Consider the following 13,157-nt stretch of genomic DNA (forward strand, 5'->3'; position numbering starts at 1 on the left):
TCACAGAAATATCTGGAGGACTAGAGGATAAATCCTGGGCATTTTTCCATCAAGTTTCACACTTAGTTTGCTGATGTCTCTGAAAGTTAGAGGACCTAGTTTATAGCACTCAGTGACACACAGTCTGTGCCCTAGGAAGTGGCCTACATTCGGTTACTGGTCCTTGGTCCTTGATACTCTGAGCCACAGAGGAATAGTGGGACAAGCTGGTGCCTGCAAGAGTCCAAGTACAGTGACGTATCCAGGAAGCCTTGACCTGTCCCTCACGTGAGTGGAGTATTGTAGCAGCATTGATCCAGCTGGACTGAATCCATGATGAATTTCAGCCAGTCAACCTGAGGATGAAAGCCACTTTGTTCTCAGCCTCCTGGGCCCGCTGGTGAGCTTAACAAAGGTGGAAAGGCAGAAGGGCTGCCATGTGAAGCTCCTTTGAACAGCCAGAGAAAAGGTGTTACAGAAGCACAGAACCTTCCTAGGGTTTCTCAGATGGGCACACCAAGCTTTGGGAGCTGAGTATATTTGAGGTCTTGGGCTCTGCTGGGAGTTTGTCCTAAACTTACAAGGAAGATGTAACATTCCATAAGGTGACTGAGCTGCGTGGCCTCCGTTGAGCCCTCAACAAACACCTGTAGCATTTAGAAATGCTTTGTAATGGCTTATTCTTTCTTATAATGTCAATAGCAATTTATGACCTTAAACAGCAGATACAGTGATTTATTTTTCAAACCTGTCGTTCTGCTTTACACTCACTGTCCTGATTGAGCATATGTTTTATTCATAAGTGTAGTGAAGCTACAGATTTTAAAGGGCTAATGGTGGGAATGGACAGGGATTACCTGGACATGTAGTGATGCACTGAATTCTCCAATTATATAGAAGTATAAATAAATAAGAACTTGCATTTCTTATACCATAGCTGGACAGCTGGAACTGCAGCGTGTGTTTCAGCACCATGTGGTTTGATATGCTTTGACCATTCTGCTACGTTTCCACTTTCATAATGTGTTTTGATGTCAGAAATTTTTATCAGGGTTGACATTAACAATGGTTCCAGGACACTGCTTCTCTCCTCACCCTGCCTCAGGTAGTCACTTGCCTTGATGGTATGGAGAAAGCTCCCTCATTTCCTCTGCCAGTCATTCCAGGTGACATAATACCCAGCAAAGGAAGAGGATTTGTTGTCCAGCTCTACTAAGAAGCCACAGGAGAATAGAAGCTCTGCTTTTGTAAGTTGGACATTTTAGACTTTCCTGAAAAATGGCTTTGAAGAGTAGGTTCTGTGACTATGAGAGGTGTCCATGCAAACAACCAAACTAGATGTTTTAGATGTTTCCACTCTTGAGACTTAGCCTACTCCTGCTTCTCATTGGATGGTGCCTCACCCTGAGTCATGGGAACATTGCCTGCCCATTCCTTGTGCCCAGGAACCCCACGTGCATCATCACTTCCCAGTCCACACAGAATTAGACCAATAAGGCACCCCTGCCCTCCATAGGCACAAAAGAATTCAGAATGTTCCCTTTCCACTTTGCACTTCCCTACTCAGATTCATGACATTGAAAGGATTGCTTCCAGAGGACTTGTAACTTGGCATATCACTTTACCCAGGTGTTCCTACTTGGGAAAGAACAAAGCATCTCCTCCTACACACTCACTCACTGTGGACGTTTGCAGTACGTGGTTGTGAGATACTTGATGTCCCCAGTGAAGGTACAAGAAAAAAATAAAGGAAACTAGTATTCCTGGGGACCGAGATGATACCAGCATTCTGAAGGGAGCTAAAGCGACAGACCACGGTGACTGAATGTAGAACCATGAATATAATAAATCCGGTTTGGCACCACTTGCTTAGGAGAAATTATTTAGTTAGGAACTGGAAGGGCTGGTTTTTCTAATCTAGTATGGTTAACTGTAAGACGAGCTGTGATGAATTGGAACAGCTGAGATTTTTAGACTTATACCCGAGGACTACCTTTGGCTGTGTTTCTTCATCAGCGTATTTCTCTTATTTATACTATGTCCACGGGGGAAAGAGTCATTTTCAAAGAGAAGTGTTTCTGTGAGGTGCAGAAGCCTTAGAGCATTGTAGAAGAGTTTTCTACAGTCGTGGAGGTGTGGATTGTGAATGAGTTGACAGGTTCTGGCTGAAGATTAAGGAAGCACAGAGGTGAAGGAATCCAGCAGAAATGAAAGAAGCCCTCTATCTCCTGTGTGACCTTTAGACCTCCCCCAAGCGACCTCCGCCCTTCAGAACCAAATGCACAAAAATTAGCAGACACATTTCTTCCAGGTATCTGATAGTACCTCTCTGAAGTAGAAGGGACACATTTTTGATGGGCACAGGGTGAGTTAGAGACAAGATCCAGATTTTTTAAATTTAAACTCATGAAACTGGTAAAATACTCTTTAGAGTTACTTGTTTTAAATAGTGGGTACTTATCCTAAAAGTGCCATCATGAGATGTACATAAGAAATTAGAGTCAGCACCAGTATAGCTCTCTCCTAAAAAAGGATCTGAGGAAATTATCGGGCATTTTCATCTGCTTTATCAATCTTAAAAGTATAGCTGCAGTTGGTTAGCCTCCATGAACCTGTTTCCTCCCCTTTAAGGATCTTTCCATCTCATGTTCTATGATTCCAATGCTAGTTTCTGCTCATAAACTAGTATTATCAATTATATATAAGTATAAATAAATAATGTTTGAATATATTGGTTGTTTTCACCTATGCTGGTCTTAGAGTACAAATGTCTATAGTTCTGTTTCTGTTTTTTTTATTAGACTGGGTGATTTTTATTTATCATTACATAAAATCTATCAAGTTTTGGTTAATGATAGCATTTGAGTTTGGAATTTCCATGATTTAGTGAGCAAAGTCATGTATATACTTCACGGATTTTGATCAGTTTCTTCTCCAACTTTCTTATTTTTTTAATATTTATTTTTTTAGTTATAGTTGGACACAATACCTTTATTTGTTTTATTTATTTATTTTTATGTGGTGCTGAGGATCGAACCCAGGGCCTTGCCCATGCAAGGCAAGCGCTCTACCACTGCGCCACATCCCCAGCCCAACTTTCTTATGTTTAATTGAGTTTAATATCAAAGTAATTTCTGCTTGTTGGAGAAAAAATAATAAGGTGCAGGAAGTGAAATTCTTCTCTGTATTCTCCCCAACTCTAAATGTTTGGTGTGAGACATTCAGAATTTATATATGTATATATATTATATGTAATATATATAATATATATAATATATTTATATTATATGTAATATATAATATATATTTATATTATATGTATGTAAATATTCATTTATATACATATAATATAAATATATATTTAAATATATATATTTACACACACGTGTATTATGTATGTATGTACGTGTATGTACAGTATTTATATAACTTCTATATAAAGAGATCACATTGTATTTTTTGGAAAACTCTATTATTTTTTTCTTTAGCAACTCTCTTTTTTCCTTGACATTTTACCTCAGACATCCTGTGTTAGTCAGCTTTTTGTCCCTGTAACCCAAATACCTGACAAGAACAACTTAAAGGAGGAAAGATTTATTTGGGGTCAGGGCTTCAGAGGTCTTAGTCCAGTCCACAGTCAGCCACTTACATTGCTGAACTGTCACGGCAGACAGGCATGGCAGAGGAAAGCTGCTCAGCTCACAGCAACACGGAAACTGTAGTAATTCAAATTATTACTCCATCAAGTAGATCAACTAGCTAATGAGGTCAGAGCCCTCGCTATCTGATCATTTCCCAAGAGCTTGCCTCTGCACCTTCCTGGGGACCACACTTTCAACACGGGAACTTTTGGGGGTCATTCAGATCCACATCATATACATCCCATAGAACAATAGGGTTAGATCCTCCTTGCTCTTTCTGATATCAGCCTTCAGTTTTATAGACTTAGCACCTTGACTTTCCATCAGCCCAGATATTGTTAAAAAAAAAAAAAAGAAGAAGAAGAAAAAGAAAGAAAAAAAAAACCACCAAACAGGGAGTAATGAAATTTGTAGAGGTTTATTGTAGAAAAATTAAGTTATATACATTTTAAAAAAAACAGAGAAAAGCAAAATTTCCTGTACTTATCTCATATAGAGATAACTAATGTTAATGTCTTCATATAATATATTCTTACAGCCATTTATATAGATACAAATGCACACGTGCCCTTAAATATTTTCAACTTAAAAATTTTCTGTTACATTGCTATTTTGTAAAGTATTATTTTTCTTAAAAATATGAGAACTTTTTCTACATGGCATAAATATTTTAAAGTTTTTGATAAAATATTCCATATTTTTCCTCCAGAAATCTTGATTTTAGCTCTCACTAGTTGTGTGGTGTGTTCATTTCTTTTTACTCTAAGTGATCCTAGGATTAAGCAATTCTTTAATCGTCATTACTCTGATAGGTAGAAAATTCCATCTTATTTTAATTAGTGCAAGGTTTGATTAATAACAAATTCAAACATTCTTTCCTGTGCTTATTACTGGATGTATTCTGTTGTAAATGGCTTATCTTAGTGCCTTGCTAATTTTTACATTGTAATGTGTGTTGTTCTCCCTAGTGATTTTTAAGGGGTCTTTTTACATTATGGATACCTAAAATGCCTCAATTTAATATGAGATATAAAATGGTTACATATGAAGACCCTAAAGTCAGACAGACTAGTTTAAATATGGACACTACCATTTACTAATTATATGACTTTGGTCAAGTTACTCAACCCTGTAAGTAAAATTGGGATAATAATGCTCCATATAGAGTTATTGTGAAAAATTAAATGAGAACATCCTCAAAGTGCATTATTAACCTGGTGTCTGGAGCATGGGAAATCTTCAGTGAATGTCAACTGCTGTTTTTTTCTCAATGGATTCCAAAGGAAGTACCATACTTATTACTACTGTTATTATTACTACATATAACTGATTTTGTTGATAGGTTACATGAGAATGGCATTGTATGCTTTTGAATGAAGTTATTTTATATTTAAGCATGTGTAGTTCCTTTAGTTAGAAATTGATGCTGGGACTTTGAGTCTATGTGGCCACCAGCACTGATATGGATGGCCTCCTGCCCACCTCAAATGAGTAGAAATGCTAGATAAAATACATACTTGAGATGAACAGAAAAAGACATCCTGGTGTTGCAAACAAAAAAGATGCTAGTGACAATCATGTGAACTGTAGGTGAAGACATGGTGGTCATAGGGATATCTGATTTGGACATGGACTTTTTAAGAAGTGGACACTGGAATCATCCCACCTCCATAGAAGACAGGCTGTCTAGTTTACACAGCAGGCAACCAAATGAAATGAAACACTGTGTACAAAGCTGACAGCCTCAAAATTGAGACCCTTTCTATAAAATAGAGAGTGGAAATCCACACCCTGGCCTGCACAGTGTCAAGGAAATTGTTCTCCCTAGTGATTGAAAGGCTAATCAAATAATATGCTGGACAAAGTAGAGTCTGATGGGTTCACTTTTGTTTGATTGATTGATTGATTGATTGATTGCAGTACTGGGGATTGAATATAGGACCTTGTACATTCTAGGCAAGTGCTATACATTGAGCTATACTCCCAGCCCTACAGGGCTCATTTTTAAGGATACACAAAATATTATTCAGCAAAATGAATTGCCCATATGAAACTTTATGAACCTTGTAACTTCTAAATACATGAAACACAAATTGAAAAAATTATAAGGAAATATTGGAAAGCCCACCTCTAACATGGGGATTTTTTTACTTTTTTTTTTGTAAAACATATGTATCTTAGAAAATAAAAGGGTGAACAAAAAAAATTACTGAGGATATAGAATTTTTGAATAAGTCATTAAACATGATCTGAGAAATATGTATAGATATCTGTGTTTAATAGGTAGAAAAAACACATTCTCTTTAGTATACATGAAATATTTACCAGGATTGTGATCACTTGGCCACAGAGGAAATCTCAACAAATTCCAGAGATGCTTAGCAGGTATCCCTGTTTGAATAGAGAAGAAATTAGGTAGGTAAGGGTGGACATGAAGGTCTGGGAGGAACTTAAATATCAGGGTATCAATTGGTGGTAGAGAGCCACTGACACATTTGGAGTAGAGAAGCCATGGAATTGGTACTGAAATGAATCTGGAATTGAAGCCAAGTTACTCCTGTAACGTTTAAGAGAGAATGATAAAAGAAGCAGGTCTGACTTAATCAGGAGTAAGTGTAAAGTGAAAAGCCCATGATGTCACTGAAGGTAGTAGTAGTTCACTGACAGTGAACAAGTGCTGAGCTGGCACAGAATGCATGGGCTGAAGCCTGGGCAGAACCCGGCCTTGGGGGTCAGCATCAGGCCACAGGGCTAAGTATAACAATCCCAGTAAATTACCACTATCCTTATTAAAATACTGAGTTGGGGGTGTGTATGTGTTCAATTTTAAGCTTGGATTTATAGTTGTGATCTAACTGCATTAGCAATTTATTTCAAGTTTTATGTTTGCTGGTGTAAAAGGTAAACACAACTCTGGAACTTTGGGATCATTGTTTATATATACTCACGCATGTTAGAGAAATTCTAGTCTGGTTGATTGTCCTTAGTTCTGGAAAATGAAGCCCAGAAAGATGACTAATAATGAATGACAATAAAATGTATTAATACGGGCTCTGTTGGACTACATGGTAGTATTCATCATGCATTTCCTCATTTATACCCTGCAGCTGTGCTATGATGTAAGCATTATGTACTCTGTTCCTCTTTTACTGATAAGGAAACTGAGGCTTAGAGGCATTAAGAAGCTTGTCCAAGGTCACTAAGATCATAAATTCAGGAGCTGGTTTGGAACCCAGGCCTTTGTAACTCCAGGGCCTGCTAGCTTACCCTTGTCTCTAGACCAGCTTGAACCAGCCATATGTAGATTTAGGATCTCTTGACATGTGATCTAGTATAGTTCCTACCTTGCCTCAGACCTCCTTCATTTTCTGCCTTTCTTTGAAAGTGTAGAGCTAAAGAGGGGTTTGAGATCTTATTGTAAGAAAAATACTTAGTTTGGTACATGTATATTAGAAAATTCAGAATATGTAATCATTTTTTCACTTTCATTTTCATTTGATTGATTATAGAACTGGGGATTGAAAACCTGATTTTTCATGGAGTCCCTAGGATGTTTTAACTTGATATTTGACACCTCTTTTATGTACTCTGTCACCTATTGCACACACCAAGTGGGAACAGATATTGGTCAATAAGGATTTGTTGCATGAACAAGTAAAAATCTAGAACCTCCAAACAGATCCGATTTCAGAAGGCTATTTGCAAGTGCACTTGTGTATTAGTCTAGAGTGACTAAAATGGATTTAAAGTATTTCTCAAAAGTTCCCAGAAGCATTTCCTGTAAAGATGGGGATAAATCAGTTCTGTGAAAAATTTTAAAACTAGGTCTGTTTTTCTTCTTTGAGGTTATACACAAACGGTCCATTGCCCTTTCTATAACTGTTTGTCTTGGTCTCCATTGATGATCAAGAGGTATTTACCCTCCTCTTTGAAGGCAATTTACCCTCCTCTGTGATGATATCTGCAGCTGTTTTAGGTTTCACCTTATCTAAGACACTCATTTGATAAACCACAATATTAAATTAACTCTCCACCTACTCAGTACTGTAGCAGGAGGAAACTCATATGAAATACTCTTATTTTAAATTCATGGTCACCTATTTTTAATAATAGTAACTTTAAAGTGGAAGACCGCAGCAGATTATCATGCTCTATGATACAGTGCTCTAAGAAAGATACAAAATCACTTTTGTGATACTCTTGCCCAAATATATACCCAAATTAAACTGAAGAAATACACAAGCCAAAACTGAGGGACATTCTATGAATGTCCTTATTAAAAGTGTTGAGGTGATAAAAGACAGATTAAAGAACTATCCCGGATTTAAAGAGACATCACAACCAAGTTCATGAATTGGTATCCTAATCCAGAAAAAGGACATCAATAGACAATCTACTAAAGTTGAAAGAGGTCTGTAGTTAATGGTGGAAATGATAATTTCCATATTGATATTGTACAATGATTAAGTAAGATGCTAGTTAGGGAAAGTTGGGTGGACATAAGGGAATTCTTTGAACTATTATTTTACCTTTTAGGTAATTCTGAAGTTATTTCAAAATGAAAAGTTAAGAATATTTTAAAACTATAATGGCTGGCTTTGAATACTGCCCAGCCATCATACCCCATTCTCCTAAAGCATTCATCCTTCCAAACTTCTAGGCAATAATTTCATACACAGATCTAAAATTGAGTACCTACTATTCTCTGCTATCAGGCCTGCTCTTCATCCAGTCTTCTCCATGTTGGTTAATGTCAACTTCACTCTTGCAGTGCTTCAAACTTGACTCTTCACCTTCTCATATGCCACAAAGCAATCAGTCTCTCAGCAAATCCTATCAGCTCTATTGTCAAATGTTCTCAGAATCTGCTGTCATCTTGCCGTTTCCTTTTCTAAGATTTCTCCAGACCACCATTGTCTCTTACCTACACACATTGCAACAACTATCCAGTTGGTCTCACTTCATTTGGTGGTGCTCTCCTATGGTTCAATAATGACACAGCAGACAAGGGGATCCTTTAAAATATCAGATTCTGTAACCCCCTCAATAAGACCCCCTCCCTGCAGTAGCTTCCAATGTTACCTTTTTAAAAGCCAATACCATGCATGATCAGGCCTTTATGACCTAATCTGCTACCACCATACCCCTCATTCTTGGCTTTATCACATTGACCTTGAAAATGACCAGCACACTTTTCCTCAGAACCTTTGTACTTGTTTCTTTCTCTTGGAAATCTCTTATCCCAGATATCTTCAGGGCTTGCTCCACTTCTATAACCTCACTGTCAGCCCTGCCTCCCCTCATATTTCTACTCAAATATCACTTTCTTTGAAAGCCTTTCTTGGGAACCCTATTTAGAATTTCAGTTAAACCTCACTCTTCCTCCTTTCCCAGGCATGTACACTATATACCCAGAGATTTCTATTTCCCCTCCTTATTTTTTTCTACCTAAGGCTTAATAAGCTAATACACTAAATATTTAGTCATGTTAAGCATTGTCTCTCTCTCCAAGCTGGAATGTAAATTCATAGAATTTACAGAAGGTTAGGAACTTCTGTCTAATTCATGCTGTGTTCTCTCTCCAGTATAATCTGATAGTACCTGAGACAGTAAGTACTCAACAAATATTTGTTGAAAGAATGAATAGTTGTATGAACACACACTGGGACCCCAACACAAACTTTAGTGAAAAAGGCTCTGAATCACTGGAATCATTTGTGCCTTGCAACAACTTGGTTGTTCAACATGATATGTTCATTGCTGAAATTCCGAATGTCTGGAATTAATATTGTCCACACCAAAGATTTTCTCCTAGTTCTGGATGATGATTATGACGATGATGATGACGATGACGACGATGATGATGATTATTGCATAGCTCCAGCCTATTTCAACACTCTTGCATGATTTGGTATTGGACTTTCAATGCCATTATTACTATCCAAACTTTCATCCCACAAGCACCAGTAATATATTCATTGTTTTATCACCATTCTTAATTTTTTAAATGCTCTCTCTCTCTCTCTCTCTCTCTCTCTCTCTCTCTCTCTCTCTCTCTCTCTCTCTCTCCTTTTACATTATAAATATATGACTCTTAGGTTTTTGCAACATCCTCAAGTTGTTTGCATTTAGTGTGCGTGAGAAAGTCAATCATGTTTGTAAACCCACAAAGGTTTGAGTTTCTATGCAAATAACAAACTTGCTATAGGCTAGAGGTGGTAAATGGGTGACTTCTGGATGAATCAGTTACAGAATAACCAACTTGACATTTAATTTTTTAAAACAGTTTGCTGATTTTTAAAAAATATTTTCCATGAAAAAAATTCAATTTATTCATTTTTGTTTGAACAAGTTTGCATTCTTTCTCCTTCTGCCTTTAGACAAGGCGTATCTTTTCCAGGAGGAGACAGTCCTGCCACTTATACTCAACCCATTTCATTCAGTTTTGTTAGATGATGAGTCCCTGTAGGTTCTGAGAGTGACTTAAACCACAAGCAAGGAGATGACCTGTAAGATTAAAACACTAATGGCTCTTTCCATCACAGGTAGAGTTATCACACTTATTCTAAAGCATCATGCTTTATTTCTGAACATTCGTAACATGAATATTCATAAGTTCAATAGGTTCAGTAAATCTACTACCAAAACAGTTTTAGCGAGTCCACATTTCATTCATTCTCTTGCTTTATTTAAAAATTTAAAAAACATTTTCTCGTTCATTTATCCTTCTTTCATTTCTTTTGAAAAAGTGATAAGAAGGGAGACAAGGTGGGCTGGGGATGTGGCTCTAGTGGTAGCGCGCTCGCCTGGCATGCGTGCTGCCCGGGTTCGATCCTCAGCACCACATACCAACAAAGATGTTGTGTGCGCCAAGAACTAAAAAATAAATATTAAAAAAAAAATTCTCTCTCTCCTCTCTCACTCTCTCTTTAAAAAAAAAAAAAGAAGGGAGACAAGGTGAGAAGAATCCCCTTCCCACCTGTGATCTATTTCCTTTGGAGTTCATAAGGGACTAGGAAGCCTCGTAAGGCTGAAACCCTCTGCCATACAGACCACTGACAGGCCCTGCAGAGTGATCACAGGGACCACTCAACCACTTGAGTTAAAATGTGCGGTGACCTATTCACATATTTATCACATTTGATGCCTACTACATAAATTCATTTAAAAGAAGACATCCCTATGCTGGTTAATGAACACCCAGCCTTCATCTATAAAAACTACATGGCTGAAGGATGAGAAGCACAGATAGTTAATTGCCACTTAGGTTCAATTCTGAATACTTTGGATCGGAAACAAAGAGGTAGGATGCAGATGCTATGTGCTAGACTGAACTCCACAAAGAAGAAGGTATCTCTATCTACTCTTAATGTGTGCTCAGTATGTGGTTGAGTAACTTACAGAAAATAGGATGGATGAGGAAGGACAGAAGGAGTTTAGATTGAGTTATGTGGTCATTGCAGGTAGAAGACAGATTTGCTGGATACTTCCAGGGTTTTGTTGATGGAAGCAGATCTCACACACTGGTGAATTGGAAATGAGATTTTAATATTTCTATCTGGTTCCAAGGGCTTTGTTTCTAGCCATGATTTCCTTCCCCTGAGTATGATTGTTCTTGAAATGGACAGAATCTAAAGGGTCATGCCTCGTTCTTTGTTGGTATTAACTGGGCACAGAGAACATTCTTTTCTTACTAAAATATAGTACATGCCAAAATTGATTAAATTGGCCTTTTTTTTCTCCTTCCCAATTTAGATGTCAGTCCTTACACTTCTGCTCATTTGCACCTAAGGGCTACCTACTAGAGTTAACTCTGTCTTGTGATTTTAGTTACCTCTGTACTGATGAGCTCAGATCTGTATCTTCTGCCCTGACCTTGTCCTGTGCTGGGACAAGCCTTGAGTTGTTCAGAGCCCTCTGAGCTGTCTTCATGTTGCCTCAGCCTCCTTGGGCTCCAGTGGATTTCATCTTTATCTTGCTTAATTGCCATAGTTCTGTCCGTTGTAGGACCTTTCCCAGAATCCTTAGATGATTACCCTTGACTCATCCTTCTCAATTATCCTCAGGAGACAATCAGTCTCTGTACCTCTTGTCCCTTTTGCCCATCAACACCAACCTAGGCCTGGTCGTGTGGCCTCACCCCTTGACGGTAGTCCCAGTTTCCTAACTTTTTTTGTTTCTGGCTACTTGGAAGACTAATTTTCTAAAATGCTCCACTTTGTCTCCCTCTCTACTGATGGAATTGCCTGATTCTTTCAGGCTGTCTTTGTTTTGCATCTTCTTTAGCACTTCATTATGCAGGGTGGATTCTTGCTCCGTAAGTCCTAAGAGTAATTGAAATAAGGAAGCTGTGTCATATGAATTCACAGAAGCTATGTGAACTATTCTTTGACCTAGTGTGTAGAGAATTAGCAGCTGATTCATATCTCTATTTAAAGAATGGGGAACTTGATTATAGATGTTTTCATATGGCAGCCGCACATAAACTGTAAAGACACAGACTTCTCCTCTGGGACTGTTTCCTTACCTTAAGATAAATTTTTAAAACGTGACCTATACCCTAGATTTGCTGGAAGTATTAAAAATGATGTGTAAAGCCACCCAGGCTAAGAATCTGGGGGATGCAAAAGAAATCCTGCTTGAGCCTTAAAACAAAATGATGGAATGAATTAACTTCATGATGTAATGAAATATTTATTTGTTTTTTAAACTAACATTTTTTTAATATTTATTTTTTACTTGTAGTTGGATACAATACCTTTATTTTATTCACTTATTTATTTTTTATGTGGTGCTGAGGATCGAACCTAGGGCCTCACACGCGCCAGGCAAGCGCTCTTCCCCTGAACCGCAATCCCAATTCTGTTTGTTTTTTTTTAAGTAAATTGCTGTTTATAAAATTCAGACTCAACTAAAATTTGACACTCCTAATGATGACCCTATGTCAGCTATGTTAACACATATTATCTCATTTATTCTTGGATGTCACCCTGTGAAACTGATGGTATTTCCCCCAATGTACATATAAGTTTAGCCAAGGAAAGGAGAAAGCCTTACCCCAGATCTGTTAGTGTACATTGGAATCAGAATTTGTGTCTAATATTTTCTAATTCCAGACTTTTTACTTTTCCCATGTACTCTGCTCCCCCAAATATTTTCCTGATCAGTTTATCGCATGCCTATTTATTTATTTTTTAGGTTTACATTGTTAAAGGGTTTATGACTTTACATATTTATTTTTCCATTGAAATACTTGATCTACACTGTTTTTCTTTCATTTTTCTGCATCCGTATTTTAAAATTTTGGGCCCCTTTATTTGAAGTCTTGGTGGTTGGGGGAGTATGAAACATGGTCTCCCCACTTGTTTGCAAGTGGAGGAGATCTGGTAGTGCCAGCATGGAAAGGTGAAGGCAAGCACACACATTCATTTCAGCCTGCATCTTCTCCAATGGCTGTGCCTGCACATGGGTTAGCAAATGTCCGTGAGGATTACAGGGAATTGTTATGATCCACAGGTGGGTGAATTTTCTACTTTG

The sequence above is a fragment of the Urocitellus parryii genome, chromosome 2 (assembly GCF_045843805.1).
Source record: "Urocitellus parryii isolate mUroPar1 chromosome 2, mUroPar1.hap1, whole genome shotgun sequence".
Classification (NCBI taxonomy): Eukaryota; Metazoa; Chordata; class Mammalia; order Rodentia; family Sciuridae; genus Urocitellus; species Urocitellus parryii.